A 16,767-nucleotide genomic window follows, 5' to 3' on the forward strand; every position below is an offset into this window, starting at 1 on the left:
TCACCATTGGATAGAACTTCACCAGAAACTTTTGTGCAAGATCTTTCCAAGTAGTGATGGACTCAGCTGGTTCAGAATGTAACCAGTCCTTAGCTTTATCCCTCAGAGAGAATGGGAAAAGCCTTAGCTTGATAGCCTCATCAGTCACACCATTATATTTGAAAGTACTACAGATCTCGAAAAAATTCCTAATCTGCATGTTGGGGTCTTCAATCGCAGCACCTCCGAAAGAAACAGAATTCTGCACCATCTGAATAGTGCCCGACTTGATTTCAAAAGTATTAGCCTGAATAGCCGGATGAAGGATGTTTGACTGAATCTCATCAATTTTAGGCCGAGAAAAGTCCATAAGAGCTGGATCTGCTACTGGAACTATATGATCACCCATGATTACTGGTTCTTTCTGCTCACTCTCTTTATCCGAATCTTCAAAATCTATCTTCTCCAGAATATCACGAACTGAGTCTGTCTCCTCAGCCGTATCTGAAGTTCTCTTGCGAGTGCGAGAACGTGTTTGCATAAACGCTCGCTAGAGTACCTGAAACACAACCGGAAACAATAAGTAACACGTCTTAATCAATGAGTCCTAATGACCACTGATGGCAAGTACATAAACTAAACAAATACACCGAGTCCCCGGTAGCGGCGCCAAAAACTTGTTAAGCACAAAACACGCGCTAATAATTCACGCCAGTATACGCGTTCGCAAGTAATATAGAATAAATTCTAGTTCGTTCCCACAGAGACTCAGACTAATTATGTTCAATTAACATGTACTCACCAATGTATGATTACTTCTTAATGTCAAGACAATAACACTTAGATTTGATTAACTAATTATTAACTACAATTAACTACGAGAATTAAACACTTAATTGACACTTGAATTAACAATATTAAACACACATGGGATCATAACTTCATTACTACTTCCTTCAATAGTTATCGTTATTACCCTTAGCATGTAACAGTGATGATATTAATCGAACAACACGAAACTGATAAAAGCCAACTTTCATTGTACTAATACCATTCTACCAAACATCCACAATTAATATAGAAGTTAAATAGGCATCAATTATGTTGAGACCCTATATGTCTACAGAATTTGACAACATAACGATTTAAGCACAAGTTATTCTTTATGATTACATAGGGCAAGTAAAATGGTTAGAGTTACCCACTAATCATGCATACACATATGTAAGGCATATGTCATAGCCTATTTGTACATTCGAGGATTTAACTCAACTCAAATAAGAATGTAATAAGTAAATAGTGGATCTACCGTCAAAGAGATCTCACAAAGTAACATTTGTCAAAGGATTCAGAAACAAGGTTCATCTACAGACTTGAGGAATTACTTCACTGGAAGAAGTTCAAGAAATTGATCAAGCCTCAGTGATACAAATCAAGATTGTGGATTTAATCAAGTGACAGAGATTTCGTCAGGGTATCAGAGAATTACAAGGATTTAATCTGAAGAAAATCAAAGTGTCAAAGTCAAGACATGAAGAAACGTCACAGAAGTTAGTCACTCATGAACCAGACAGTACATCGAGTGTCAACATTGAAGTGGTGGAATTGATTCATAATTCTCAGTGATTTTCAGAAGATTTTCAGAAGAGTGGTTGTTGCTCAAGATTAGTATTAATTCTCTATTAATTAATTAAGTCATATAATTTAATTAAGAAAATAAATTATATCTGCAAAGATTAATTTATTGATTAATTGAATTAATTGATTAATTAATTCTGAATTAATATTAAGAATTTTCAGAATTTTAATTGGATTAAAATCAGTTTTAATTCAGCAAGACAATTGAAATTGAACTAGCATGACAATTTGGATTGTCATACCGATTGTCATGCCAAGTCATTTCAATTGTCTCATCGAAAGTTCTACTGGAAGGAGATAGTCTTGCTAGTTCAGTTTGATAGGCTTGCTAGTTCAACAGATAGTCTTGCCGAAAGTCATTCTAGCTTAAACTGATTGTCATACCGAAAGTTCTACTGGTTCAGCAGATTATCTTGCTAGTTCAACCGATTGTCATTTCAGTTCAAGTGATTCTGTTGATTGAATTATAAAGACATAAGCAGTAGCAGACATTCAAGACTAATATAAAGAACACACTTATTCAAGAACAAAAAGAAAAGAAGTAGAAGCAGAAGCAATATTTCATCTTTTCATCTGCATATTTCAAGATCACAATTTCTAGTTTTAAAGTTAAATTCAAACAACTAGAAATCATTCTCTTGTTCTTGTGTAACTATCTAGCGGATCAAAATCCCTAGAACTTAATCTCAAATTGTGTTTAGCATTTGAATCTTTTTATTGCAAAAATAGAAAGAGTTCATGTCAAATTATTCTAGATTTGTGATAATTAATTTGAGATTAATCCCTTGTAATCGATACTGTTGTTGTAACACCTTTCAAGTTTAATAATATTTTTATTTAACTTGAATATTGTTTCAATTTTTTATTCCGCACTAAATTCGATTATTCGGTATTGTTTGTATTCAACCCCCCCTTCTACAAACACATTGGGACCTAACAACATACATGAACCTATGCTAGCATGGCAAGTTCTAAATCTCGAGATCCACCGTCGCTTCACAAGAGATTAACAGATTATCTTATATGTTCGCAACGCACATAAGACGAATAAGCACAACCTATGCTAGATATCATACAATCATCACACACTAAGGTATTAAACAACTAACTAAAGAAATCCATAGTAAATCCGTTATGACCCCATGATCACGATTAGGCCATGATAAAACTCATTGTCACCATGAGTTCATATGAAAACATGATAATAAAACATAATATAAACTAATAAAAATACTTATTAAAACCAGAGTACGTCACAAGAGTAAATAGATTCAAAGTAAATAAAACTAGCATCCACTGATACAACGAATAAAAGAATCACAAGAAAACGTATGCTTCCTCTTCTTCGTTATGATGTGCTAAAACGGTATTCTTCCTTCTCTCCTTGCTCCTTGCTTGATACCATACTTTTGTGAAACGTCTCTGAGAACTACTTATATAGAAGCCCACAAGAACCAGCCGTCTCAGAAGTCCATCAGAATAAGGATTATAAAATGCAGTATTAAAATTCTCGTCCCTAAGCGGCCACCTCAGATTCCTGAGCGGGCGCCCAAGCTCCCAAGCTGCCGCCCAACATCCTGAGCGGGCGCCCAAGCACCTTCTGGAAAATTCTGAATTCTGCTCCTAATTTTACTGCGTTCTGCCCCCAACTTTCCACAATCAATGCCCAGCACTTACCTAGGCTTATTTCTGATGAATTCTTCCTACATATGCAAGTTATACCCTGAAATGCAAAAACACTAGAAAAACGCATTAAATACATAAAATAACTGATTTCAAGACATCAATTCAAGCCATTATAAGACGTTCTAAGTGGTATAAAATGCCATTTATCAGTACCTTATCAGTACACATTGCACGGGACTCACTCAAGAACTGTCAGAAATAGGATATATGATTCCTGCATCTAGCCACTTCAAAATTTCTTTCTTCACCACTTCTTTCTTGATAGGATTAAGTCTTCTTTGTTGCTCAACAGTCGGCTTACTACCTTCCTCTAGCATAATTTTATGCATGCAATACGAAGGACTGATCCCTTTTATATCTGCTATAGTCCATCCGATGGCCGATTTGAATTCTCTCAAGATCCTCAAGAGCTTTTCCTCCTCACTACCTGAAAGGTCAGATGCAATAATAACAGGCAAAGTAGAAGCATCACCTAAAAAAGCATACCTCAAGTGTTTAAGCAATGGTTTGAGCTCCAAAGTAGGTGCTTCCTCAATAGATGGGTTGAGCTTTCCCTCAGCATTCTTGAGATCAGTATTACCAAGAGATTCAAATGGCATGTCTAACATTCGTCTCCAAGGAGAAGCATTTAGATAATGTAGTTGCTCATTGCCTTCCTCATCTTCACTATCAAATTCCCCCACTAAGGCTTTCTCTAAGGCGTCAGACATTAGCACATGATCAAGTTCTGAAGTTACCGCAGAATCAATCAAATCCACCTTTAAGCACTCCCCGTCTTCTGTAGGGAATTTCATTGCCTTGAATACATTGAATTTCACATCCTGATCCTGCACCCTCATGGTAAGTTCACCTTTATGCACATCTATCAAGGTATGGCCTGTAGCCAAGAAAGGTCTTCCCAAGATTATGGAAATCTTCTTATCTTTTTCGAAATCCAGAATGACAAAGTCTGCAGGGAAGAAGAGCTTATCCACCTTTACTAGCACGTCTTCAACGATGCCTCGTAGGTATGTAATAGAATGATCAACCAATTATAGAGACATGTAGGTGGGCTTTGGATCAGGCAAATTCAACTTTTTGAAGATAGACAATGGCATCAGATTGATGCTTGCTCCTAAATCGCACAGGCACTTGTCGAAAGACAACTTGCCAATGGTGCAAGGAATGGTGAAGCTACTTGGATCTTTAAGCTTTGGAGGTAATTTTTGTTGCAGCACAGCGCTGCACTCTTCCGTTAGAGCAACGGTATCAAGGTCATCCAGTTTCACCTTCCTTGAAAGAATACTCTTCATGAATTTCGCATAACTAGGCATTTGCTCCAGAGCCTCAGCGAAAGGTATGTTGATGTGAAGTTTCTTGAACACCTACAGAAACTTACCGAACTGCTTATCCAGCTTTTGTTTTTGCAATCTCTTAGAAAAAGGCGGTGGAGGATAGAGTTGTTTCTCCCCTGTATTACCCTCAGGTAGAATGTGTTCAACAGTAGTCTTCTTTGATTCCGCAGCTTACTCCTTTTGCTTCTCTTCTTCATCTACAACTTCAGCATCTTCATCTTTTGCTTTTTCAGTATCAGCAACTTTTCCAGACCTTAAGGTAATAGCTTTGACTTGCTCTTTAGCTTCCTTCCTGCCTGACACTTCAGTATCGCTGGGAAGTGTGCCAGGTTGACGATTGAGCACGGCATTGGCTATTTGACCGATTTGATTCTCCAAGGTCTTGATAGAAATAACCTAACTTTTGCACAACAGCTTAAGCTCCTCGATATCAGCACTAGAAGGTGGAGCAGCACCTCCTTGTTGAGGATATGATTGCCTTTGAGCATAATGTTGTGGTTGCTGGAATCTAGGTGGATTAAACTGCTTACTTATAGGTTGCTAATATGGTTGCTGAACAGTATTCTGATTATTGCTTCAGCTGAAATTGGGATAATTTCTGTTGTTAGGATGATAAGTAGCTGGCACAGGCTGCTGTGGTCGCTGATAATTGTTCACATACTGAACAGATTCATTAATAAGAGAACACTGATCCGTAGCATGAGAGCCTGCACAAAGCTCACAGACCATAGCTATCTGATTGACTCCATAGTTGGCTAAAGAATCGACCTTCAAAGACAGCGCTTGGAGCTGTGCTGTAATAGTTGTAGCTGCATCGACTTTCAGAATACCTGCTACTTTCCCAGGCATCATCCTTTGAGTTGGGTTTTGATGCTCATTTGCAGCCATAGTTTCAATAAGATTATATGCCTCAGTATAGCTTTTGGCCCATAAGGCGTCTCTAGCTGCTATATCAAGCATGGGCCGAGATTAGGCCCCCAAACCATTATAGAAACCAGTGATCACCATCCAGTCAGGCATACCATGATGTGGACACTTTCTAAATATCTCCTTGTAGCGGTCCCAAGCTTCGCATATAGATTCAGTCGGTTGCTGCGCAAACTGAGTAAGAGCACTCCTCATAGCTGCAGTCTTTGCCATTGGATAGAACTTCACCAAAAACTTTTGTGCAAGATCTTGCCAAGTAGTGATGGACCCAGCTGGTTCAGAAGGTAACCAGTCCTTAGCTTTATCTCTCAGAGAGAATGGGAAAAGCTTCAGCTTGATAGCCTCATCAGTAACACAATTATATTTGAAAGTACTACAGATCTCGACAAAATTCCTGATATGCATGTTGGGGTCTTCAGTCGCAGCACCTCCGAAAGAAACAGAATTATGCACCATCTGAATAGTGCCCGGCTTGATTTCAAAAGTATTAGCCTGAATAGCCGGATGAAGGATGCTTGACTGAATGTCATCAATTTTAGGCCGAGAAAAGTCCATAAGAGTTGTATCTGCTGCTGGAACTATACGATCACCCATGATTACTGGTTCTTTCTGCTCACTCTCTTTATCTGAATCTTCAAAATCTATCTTCTCCGGAATATCAAGAACCGAGTATGTCTTCTTAGCTGTATCTGAAGTCCTCTTGCGAGTACGAGAACGTGTTTGCATAAACGCTCGCTAAAGTACCTGAAACACAACCGAAAACTATAAGTAACACACCTTAATCAATGAGTCCTAATGACCACTGATGGTAAGTACATAAACTAAACAAATACGCCGAGTCCCCGGCAGCGGCGCCAAAAACTTGTTAGGCATAAGCTAATAATTCACGCAAGTATACGTGTTTGCAAGTAATATAGAATAATTTCTAGTTCGTACCCATAGAGAATTAGACTAATTATATTAAATTAACACTCACTCACCAATGTATGATTACTTCTCAATGTCAAGACAATAACTCTTTAGATTGATTAACTAATTATTAACTACAATTAACTACGAGATAGAAACACTTAATTAACACTTGAATTAACAATATTAAACACACATGAGATCATAACTTCATTACTACTTCCTTCAATAGTTATTGTTATTACCCTTAGCATGTAACGTTGATGATATTAATCGAATAACACGAAACTGATAAAAGCTAACTTTCGTTGTACAAATACCATTCTACCAAACATCCACAATTAAGATAGAAGTTGAACAGGCATCAATTATGTTGAGACCCTATATGTCTACAGAATTTGATAACATAACGATTTAAGCACAAGTTATTCTTTATGATTACATAGGGCAAGTATAACGGTTAGAGTTACCCACTATCATGCATACACATACATGAACCTATGCTAGCATGGCAAGTTCTAAATCTCAAGATCCGTCGTCGCTTCACAAGAGATTAACAGACTATCTTATATGTTTGTGACACACATAAGACGGATAAGCACAACCTATGCTAGATATCATACAATCATCACACACTAAGGTATTAAACAACTAACTAAAGAAATTCATAATAAATCCGCTATGACCCCATGATCATGATTAGACCATGATAGAACTCATCATCACCATGGGTTCATATGAAAACATGATAATAACACACAATATAAACTAATAAAAATACTTATTAAAACCAGAGTACGTCACAAGAGTAATAAGGTTCAAAGTAAAGAAAACTAGCATCCACTGATACAACGAATAAAAGAATCACAAGAAAATGTATGCTTCCTCTTCTTCGTTACGATGTGCTAAACGGTCTTCTTTCTTCTCTCATTGCTCCTTGCTTAATACCACACTTTGAAACGTCTCTGAAAACTACTTATATAGAAGCCCACAAGAACCAGCCGTCTCAAAAGTCCATCTGAATAAGGATTGTAAAAATCAGTATTAAAATTTTCGTCCCCGGGCGGCCGCCCCATATTCCTGAGCGGGCGCCCCAGCTCCCGGCAGCCGCCCTAGCATCCTGAGTGGACGCCCCAGCACCTTATGGAAAATATAAAATTCTGCTCCTGATTTTGCTGAATTATGCTCCTAACTTCCCACAACCAATGCAAGCACTTCCCTAGGCTTATTTTGATGAATTCTTCCTAAATACGCAAGTTATATCCTGAAATGCAAACACACTAGAAAAATGCATCAAATACACAAAATACTTGACTTCAAGACATCAATTCAAGCCATTATAAGACATTCTAAGTGGTATAAAATACCACTTATCAACATCCCCCACTCTACCTCGTGGATAAGCGATGGAATGGTCAGCTAGTTGCAATGACATGTATGTTGGTTTCGGATCAGGCAGACCAAGCTTCTTGAAGATAGATAAGGGCATCAGATTGATGCTAGCTCCTAAATCACATAAACACTTATCGAATGACAAGTTTCCGATGGTGCAAGGAATAGTGAAGCTTCCAGGATCTTTAAGCTTCAGAGGCAACTTCTGTTGCAACACAACACTGCATTCCTCCATTAGAGCAACAGTCTCTAAGTCATCGAGCTTCACTTTCCGAGAGAGAATACCTTTCATAAACCTCGCATAGCTAGGCATCTGTTCAAGAGCTTCAGCGAAAGGTATGTTGATATGAAGTTTCTTGAACACCTCCAAAAACTTCTCAAACTGCTTATCCAGCTTTTTCTTCTATAGCCTTTTAAAAAAAGGAGGTGGAGGATAGATCTGTTTCTCCCCTGTATTACCCTCAGAAAGAGTGTGTTCCATAGTAGTCTTCCTTGGTTCCACCTCTGCTTCCTTCTACACTTCTTCTTCAGCCACAACTATATTTTCTGAAACTTAAGATTTTTCAGGCTCTTCGTCTTGCTGAATTTGGGGGCTTGCGACCTTTCCAGACCTCAAGGTGATGGCGTTCACCTGTTCTTCAACTTCCCTCTTGCCTGGATTTGTTTCTGTATCACTAGGAAGCGTTCCTGGTGGTCGATTCAATAAGGAATTAGCAATTTGCCCTATTTGGTTCTCCAGAGTCTTGATAGAAACAGCCTGGCTTTGGCATATAAAAGCCTGGTTTTTGCACATAAGCCGCAACTCCTCCAATTCAGATTTTTCATTCGAATATAGACATGCACCATGAGTTTGTTGTTTTGGTGTAATTTGTTGCTGAAAACCAGGAGGGTTGAATAGCTTATTTCCAAACTGCTGGAACGGCTGTTGCATCGCATTCTGATTGTTGCTCCATCTGAAGTTAGGATGATTCTAGTTGTCAGGATGATAAGTGTCTGGAACTGGTTGCTGCGATCTCTAAAAGTTGCTCACAAACTGAGCTGATTCACTAGATATAGCGCATTGCTCTGTCACATGCGGAACTGCACACAGCTCACAAACACTAATTATCTGCTTAACACCATAGTTAGCCAGAGAATCGATCTTCATAGACAACGCCTTTAGTTGAGCAGCGATAGCCGTATCTGTATCCACTTCAAGAATTCCTGCTATCTTGCCCTGTGGACATCTCTGGGTTGGATACTGATATTCATTAGCAGCGATCAGTTTAATTAGATCATAAACTTCCTCATAGCTCTTTGCCCATAATGCTCCACCTACTGCTGCATCGAGCATGGGTCTGGACTGTGCTCCCAACCCATTGTAAAAACAATTGATGATCATCCAATCAGGCATTCCATGATGAGGACACTTCCTAAGCATCTCCTTGTAGCGCTCCCAAGCTTCATACAAAGATTCTCTCGTTTGCTGCGCAAATTGAGTAAGAGCATTCCTCATTGCAGCTGTCTTCGCCATAGGGAAGAATTTAGTCAGAAACTTTTGAGCAAGATCTTCCCAAATAGTAATCGAACCAGCTGGTAGAGAGTGTAACCAGCTCTTAGCTTTGTCCCTCAAAGAGAATGGGAATAGTCTCAGCTTCACAGCATCTTCAGAAACACCATTGAACTTGAAGGTGTCGCAGATCTCAATGAAATCCCTAATTTGCATATTGGGATCTTCCGTTGAAGAACCCCCAAACTGGATTGAATTCTGCACCCATTGAATTATGCCAGGCTTGATCTCAAAGGTATTAGCTGTGATAGCTGGCCTGACAATGCTAGATTGAATGTCATTGATCTTGGGTTGAGAAAAATCCATCAAGGCTTCCGTTCGTGCTGCTGGATCTCCCATTGTAATGAGTACCTGAAACACAAACAAATAAACCATGAAAGTAAAAGAATACCAGTCAGTGAACTTTAACGACCACTGATGATAAGCACATAAGCTAAAAATTAACACCGAGTCCCCGGCAGCGGCGCTAAAAACTTGTTAGGGCGAAAACACGCGATAATATTCACACAAGTATATGCGTTCACAAGTAGTATAAGATATAAATCAGATTCGTTCCCACAGAGACTGGTTTAGGTTAAGTTCAATTTATGCACCTATGCAACAATGTATGGTTTTCGCTCAATGCAAAGACAAATAATAAATTGGGTTTTTATTAAACTAAGAGATTAAACTAACAATTATAACTAAGAGAACAAGAATAATTGAATTAATATATATGACAAACATGGGATTCTAACTTCATTAAATACTTCATTCAATAGCCTTATTGTTCTTAACCTTAGCATTGATGGTGATGACACTAATCAGATAACACGATACTGATAAACGCCAACTTTCGTTGCACGAGTACCATTCTACCAGACATCCACAAAAGAGATAGAAGCTGAATAGGCACCAATTATATTGAGACCCTATATGTCTATAGAATTTGACAACATAACGGTTTAAGCACAAGTTATCTATCTTGATTACATAGGGCAAGTAAGATGGTTATAATTACCTACGAATCATGCATAACAAATACATGAACCTATGCTAGCATGGCAAGTTCTAAACCTCTATATTCATTATCGCTTCAATAGAGATTAACACGCTATCTTATATGTTAGCTACGCACATAAGACGGATAAGCACAACCAATACTAGGATATCATACAATCACCACACACCAAGATATCGAAACAAAATTAATTAATGAAATCCATAAGTAAATCCGCTAGAATCCCATGATAACGATTAGCCCATAATTGAACTCATCGTCACCATGGGTTCCAATGAAAGCATGGTATAAAACAAGGTTTTAATAAACTGAATAATAATTAAAGTATGAATAAACGAGATCTAGGTTCAACAAGAACGAAAACGAGCATCCAAAGTTACAACTAATTTAAAGAATCACAAGTTGAAAACAAGATCTTTTTTTTTGGAGTTGTTTTGTGCTTCTAGGTCTTCTCCTTGGTATCCTAATCTTCCCGGATGATGAAAACCTTTTTTTAAGTATATATACACCCATATTGGACCTGGACCCTTAAAATCGTCAAATATTACTCAAAAAAGGCTTTTCAACGAAATCAGCGAAGTCAGCCGCGCATCAGCGCACGGCCGCGCGGCACACCAGGCGGGCGCCTCCACCAGCAGGCGGGCGCCTCCTCCAGCAGGCGGGCGCCTGAAGCCTGTCTGGAAATTTTTTGATGAATCTTGTTTTGGCCATAACTTGAGTTCTACTCGTCAGAATTAGGCGATTCAACTGCCCACGCGAAGCTAACGAGATTCTCTACAACTTGATAATGGCCTTGACTTCCAAATCTTATCGCTTTTCATCATATTTCCTTTAAAAGCTCATTTCTTCATATAACTGATACCTGAAATGCAATAACACAAAAACACATCAAAATATCAACAACTTGAGTCCAAAACACCAATTTAAGCTTGTAATAAAGCGTTCCAAGTGGATATAAAATCCACTTATCAATCACCACTAACCTTGCACATTTATCTAAAGTTGAGTGTAATGATGCAATAAATGACATGTCTACAGAATTATATCATTTCCGTGTCACACTTAAGTCTCTTACTAAGAAAAATGCTAAAATAAAAGAAAACAATTTGTTTTTAAGTGAGAGGAATAATGTGTTAGAATATCAGTTTATTGAATTTGAAAAATTGAGAATTGAGTGTAAAATTACTAAGGATGAATTAACTGAGTCCTTGAAGAAAGAAGAGATCTTGAAGAAGTAGCTTGAACGAGAACAGGAGGTGATTAAGGCCTGGAAAACATCTAGAGATGTTCATGCTCAAATCACCAAAAACTTCATTTCAGGAGAATCTAGTCAAGTGAAGAAGGAGAAGAAAGTGAATATTGGTCATCTGTCTATCAAGCAATTATATGACAGACTAGAAAAGATTGAGGTTAAAATAAAGGCTAAAAGGAAAAACAATAGAAATGGTAAAGTAAGGATTAACAAGCATAACAACTACACACCTGATAAGTATGCTCCAAGAAAAATATGTGTTAAGTGTGGTAGTACAAATCATCTGTCTGTTAATTGCAAAACTGCCATGCCTACTTCCATATATGTGCCACCTCTTTTTCCCAACATGAATGCCATGTCTTCTATGCCTATGAATGTTATGTCTACACAGAATATGAATGCATAATTTGCAAATATGCCATTTGCACCTAATCCTTATTATGCTGTATTTAGTATGCCTCAAATGCCATTTAGCATGCCCTACTGGAATAACATATTTACTAATAGCATGTCATTTTCTATTAATCAAAATGTGCATGATAATTATGTTGTAATGAATGGTTTCAAAGGTCCAACTCAAATGACTAAGGATGAATCTGATATTCCCAAGTCAAATGAGATCAAACCTAAGAAATAGAAAAAGAAAGCTAACAAGGCAGGACCCACGGAAACGTGGGTACCAAAATCAACTTGATTTGATTTTAATGTGTGCAGGGAAACAGAAAGAATATATGGTACTTGGATAGTGGTTGTTCAAGACACATGACTGGTAATTCTACCCTGCTCAGAGAGTTCAAGGAGAGAGCTGGCCCAAGTATTACTTTTAGAGATGACAACAAGGGTACTGTGGGATATGGCTTGATTTTAAAAGACAATATCATCATTGAGGAGGTTTCCTTAGTGGATGGTCTCAAGCATAATTTGTTGTATCAACCAGCTGTTTGATAAAGGCAATTCAGTAACCTTCAACTCAGAAGCCTGTGTTGTGACAAACAAGAGGAGCAACAAAGTGGTTCTCACTGGAGTGAGAAAAGGAAGTGTGTACCTAGCTAACTTTAACTCATTAAATGCAGAATATGTTACTTATCTTCTCAGTAAAGCAAGTCAAGATGAAAGTTGGCTTTGGCACAAGAAGCTATCCCATCTAAACTTCAAGACCATGAATGAACTTGTAAAGAAAGAACTGGTTAGAGACATTCCTCAAGTGGAGGTTTCTAAGGATGGACTGTATGATGCTTGCCAAAAGGGGAAGCAAATTAAAGCATCATTCAGAAAGAAGCTTGATTCAACAATTGAAGAACCTTTACAACTTCTACACATGGATTTGTTTGGACCAGTCAATGTGTTATCCATCTCAAGGAAAAGATTTTGCCTAGTAATTGTAGATGATTTCTCAAAGTTCTCTTGGACATATTTCCTTAAGTCCAAAGATGAGGCTAGTGAAATAATCATCAATCACATAAGGCAAGTCAACAATTATCCTGATTTCAAAGTTAGAAGAATCATGAGTGACAATCATCCTATCATGAGAGCATTTTGTGAAGAACTGTAAATACTGCATGCTACACTCAGAATATTTCTCTGGCTAATCAAGCAAAATGCATGACTCCCTATCAAAATTGTTCAAGAACAAGAAGCCAACTTTGAATTTTCTTCATGTCTTTGGCTGCAAATGTTATATCTTGAGAAATCAAATTGATCAGAATGGGAAGTTTGATGCTAAAGCAGATGAAGGAATTTTTGTTGGATATGTTGTTGGTAAAGCATACAGAGTCTACAATCTGAGAACCAATATTTTTGTGGAATCAATACATGTTGTGTTTGATGATAAAAATATTGAAGGACTGCAAGATGGAGATTACCATGAGAGCCTCAAATTTGACAATGTGGAGATGGTTAGTGATGACAGTGATGATGAAAGTGATCAAGAAACAGTATCAAAGGATAATGCAGAAAAATCCACTACCAATGAAGCATAAAATTCAACATCTTTCGAGTTACAAAATGCTTCATCCGTCGGGAGACAATCTGCTTTATCCGTCGGGAGACAACCAGCTTCATCCATCGGTACTCAAAATTCACCATCCGTCGGGTCATCGAAAGAAGCTGGAAGTCAGAATAGATCACTTACAGAAAGTTCCCATTTCTCAAATCAAAGATCCATTAACTCAGGGGGAGTTTCTAATAATCAAAACTTAATCACACATCAAGACAACAATGAGGCCTCTTCATCTAGAGCTAATCTACCTCAACAAAGGAAATGGACAAAGGATCACCCCTTTGAGCTCATCATTGGTGATGTATCTTCTAGAGTTCAAATAAGGAGAGCAACTCAGGAAGAATGTCTATATAGCAGCTTCCTCTCTAAGGAAGAACCAAAGAAGGTAGAAGAAACTTTGTTGGATCCTGATTGGATTTTAGCTATGCAGGAGGAGCTTAATCAATTTAAAAGGAATAAGGTATGGAAGCTGGTACCCAAGCCTAAAGGGATGAATCCAATAGAGACACCAAATGGGTATTCAGAAACAATATGGATGAAAATGGCATAGTAGTCAGACACAAAGCTAGATTGGTTGCTAAAGGCTATTGTCAACAAGAAGGAATAGATTTTGATGAAACATTTGCTCCTGTTGCAAGACTTGAATCCATCAGAATCTTCTTAGGCTATGCAGCCCATGCCAATTTCAAGGTCTATCAAATGGATGTCAAAAGTGCCTTTCTGAATGGAGATTTGGAGGAGGAAGTCTATGTCAGTCAGCCTCCTGGTTTTGAAGATCCAAATTTTCAAGAATATGTTTACTATCTTTTGAAAGCACTTTATGGATTGAAGCAAGCACCTAGAGCCTGGTATGACACTTTGTCAAAGTTTCTTTTAGAGAATCACTTCACTAGAGGTACTGTAGACAAAACTTTATTCTTTAGAAATGTTAATGGCTCTAGCAAACTTCTTCAAATTTATGTAAATGACATTATTTTTGGATCTACAGATGACAAACTTTGTAAAAAGTTTGCCAAATTGATACAAAGTAAGTATGAAATGAGCATGATGGGAGAACTAACCTACTTTCTTGGTTTGCAAGTTAAGCAAGTTAGTGATGGAATATTCATTAGTCAAACTAAATACATTTATGATCTTTTAAAGAAGTTTGATTTAATGGATTGCACATCTGCAAAAACTTCCATGGCCACTGCAACTAAGCTTGAATTAAACACTACTGAAAAGTCTGTGGATATTTCAAGTTATAGGGGCATGGTTGGCTCACTTCTATACTTAACAGCTAGTAGGCCAGATATAATGTTTGCTACATGTCTGTGTGCTAGATTTCAGGCTGATCCTAGAGAATCTCACTTAGTAGCTATTAAGAGAATTTTCAGATATCTCAAGGGAACACCAAAACTTGGCATTTGGCACCCTAGAGATTCTGGTTTTGATATAACTGGTTATTCAGATGCAGATTATGCAGGTTGTAGAATTGACAGAAAAAGTACAACAGGAACCTGTCAATTTCTAGGAAACAAGCTTGTATCCTGGTTCAGTAAAAAGCAAAATTCAGTTTCTACTTCTACAGCTGAAGCTGAGTATATTGTTGCTGGCAGTTGTTGTACACAGATTTTGTGGATGAGAAACCAATTGCTAGACTATGGTTTGCAAGTGGAAATAATTCCTATTTTCTATGATAACACAAGTGCAATTGCCATCACTGAAAATCCAGTACAGCATTCAAGAACAAAGTAAAAGGAATATGTCCTAAGTCCAATCATGTATTAGGATTTAGGAATAACTTCCTGTATAATCTGTTTTGATTTCATTGATATTAATAAAAGACTTGTTTTGTTTTTATTACGGGCTTTACCTATTTAAGTGTTTAAATAAGATATACCATAGTTTAGAGTAAAGCTTTTTATGGATTATGATGAGATCATAATAGTGAGACCTAAAAGATGATAACTCTAAACTTAAATAGTTCATGGTCGTAGGATTACTAACTGGTAATTAATAATCTGCAGAGATCGGTACATACTATGCTTGCTTCATTATGAAGGATGTCTGCTCTCATAGACATTTGTGTGGTGACAGTATAGCTAGTATGTAGGTGCTTATTATAGAATAAGTTCACTGAACATGACTCGCACAGCTGAACAACTGATGAAGTTCACTCACGTGTCAGCAGTTGTTCATATAGTGATAGTTGTACAAGTATCCTTAGACTTGAGGTCATCATAGTCATTTTGTGTACACTGAACTATGTTTTGGTTTAGTTCTTAGTCTCCAGGGATAATTATTAGGGCTCTACTGGGTATAGGAATTTGTACACGAAGATAGTGTATGATCAATAAAGGATCTACCCCTTCCAGTGAAGGAAGCGAATGTTCAAGGCTGATCCACTATGCTAGTTCAGGAATCTCTGGCTAGAGTGAATGAAATTAGAAAGGAGTTTCTATTTTGCATAGAACTAAGCATAGTAAATGGTAAGCAAGTGATTAAATTAAACAGGCTTGACACGAGATCCATGCCGTGTATTTAATCGGGACATTGTAGGGTAGAAGGAGTTTATTGTACGGTAAGTATTCACTGAATAGGTTCTTGTTATTTTAAGCAGTGAATTCATATTATCCGGATAGTCGCGATATGCTGAGAAGTATCTCTCACGATGTAGAATAAATATGATTAATTAATTAATCATATTTAATAAATTAGAGAATTTATATAAATAATGATAAAATAGTTTTATTATTATTTATTTCTACTACCGGCTTAATATTGAACCTACAGGGTCATACCATAAAAGGAGAATGATTTAATGGTGGAGGAATTAATTAACAATGGCTAATAATTATTTATTTATGAAATAAATAATTAATTGGAAAATTTAATAATTGATTAAATGAGATTTAATTGATTATAAATTAATTAAGAAAAGTTCTTAATATTATTAATTAAGGATTTAATTTTTGGAAATTAAATCAAGAATGAGAATTATTTCTAAAGTGTTTAGAAAAAGAATTAATAATTAAAAGGTGTTTTAATTATTAATGAGAATAATAAATGGGATAATAATAATAATATTTATGGGAAAATTTCAGCTGAAAATTTTGCCTA

At 37.1% G+C, this 16,767-nt stretch overlaps 1 non-coding gene across 1 annotated transcript; it reads left to right on the plus strand.

The window, feature by feature from the left end:
• The first annotated feature begins 9,256 nt into the window (after nt 1-9,256).
• Nucleotides 9,257-9,363, plus strand: LOC141716271 (small nucleolar RNA R71). The gene has a single exon (XR_012572986.1). It is a non-coding gene; the product is annotated as a small nucleolar RNA R71 (small nucleolar RNA).
• The last annotated feature ends 7,404 nt before the right edge of the window (nt 9,364-16,767 follow it).

Source organism: Apium graveolens, chromosome 3 (genome assembly GCF_009905375.1).
Source record: "Apium graveolens cultivar Ventura chromosome 3, ASM990537v1, whole genome shotgun sequence".
NCBI lineage: Eukaryota > Viridiplantae > Streptophyta > Magnoliopsida > Apiales > Apiaceae > Apium > Apium graveolens.